The sequence below is a fragment of the Bubalus bubalis genome, chromosome 3 (assembly GCF_019923935.1).
Source record: "Bubalus bubalis isolate 160015118507 breed Murrah chromosome 3, NDDB_SH_1, whole genome shotgun sequence".
Classification (NCBI taxonomy): Eukaryota; Metazoa; Chordata; class Mammalia; order Artiodactyla; family Bovidae; genus Bubalus; species Bubalus bubalis.
Genome location: NC_059159.1, coordinates 73988570 through 73989432, shown reverse-complemented (window position 1 = coordinate 73989432; position 863 = coordinate 73988570). Strand labels below are relative to the sequence as shown.

The window sequence follows — 863 nt, the reverse complement described above, 5'->3', positions numbered from 1 at the left end:
CCCGCTACTCACAGCTCTGCTCTAGGTCACCATGACACAGTTCCCTAGACCCATTTGGAAGGTGTTTTGGAAGAGAAAGGCCAACAGGACTTCCATATTTATGAAACATTTCATGTTAATCAGACAAGTTTTTATACAGAAAAAAATTCAAAGGAACAAAAATGAACTAAGTATCACCCTCAAGATTCCTTTCAGCTCAAAATTCTGTTAATATAAGTCAATTACATATATATACCACCCTGTGTAAGATAGCCAGCTAGCAGGAAGCTGCTGAATAGCACAGGGAGCCCAGCTCAGTGTTCTGTGATGACCTCGAGGGGTAGCGGTGGGGGTCTAAGAGGGAGGGGATATACGTGTATATATCATTGATTCACTTTGTTGTACAGCAGAAACTAGCACATTATAAGTGTGCTTGGTCGCTCAGTTGTGTCTGACTCTTAGCAACTTCATTACTGCAACACTCCAGGCTCTTCTGTCCATGGAATTCTCCAGGCAAGTATACTAAAGTATGTTTCCATTCCCTTCTCCAAGGGATCTTCCCAACCCAGGGATTGAACCTGGGCCTTCTGCATTGCAGGCAGATGCTTTACCAACTGAGCCACCAGGGAAGCCCCCAAATTATAAAGCAACTATATTGCTTTGATAGTAATTTAATATTTATTTAATATAGTTGCTTTGCTTTGCAATATTATAAAGCAACTATATTAAATGAATGTTAAATTACTATCAAAGCAACTATATTAATTAATATTAAAATATGCCAATTACACAGTAAGTTTAAAAATCTGTAAGATTAAACTTGAGAAAAAAAAATTCTATGGTCTCTAAGTCACTCAACCAGAAGGGATGCAGAAGTCACTGGT

General features: G+C 38.6%; 1 non-coding gene across 1 annotated transcript; it reads right to left on the bottom strand.

The window, feature by feature from the left end:
- Positions 1-536: 536 nt before the first annotated feature.
- Positions 537-608, bottom strand: TRNAC-GCA. Its single transcript has one exon. It is a non-coding gene; the product is annotated as a tRNA-Cys (tRNA).
- Positions 609-863: the final 255 nt, after the last annotated feature.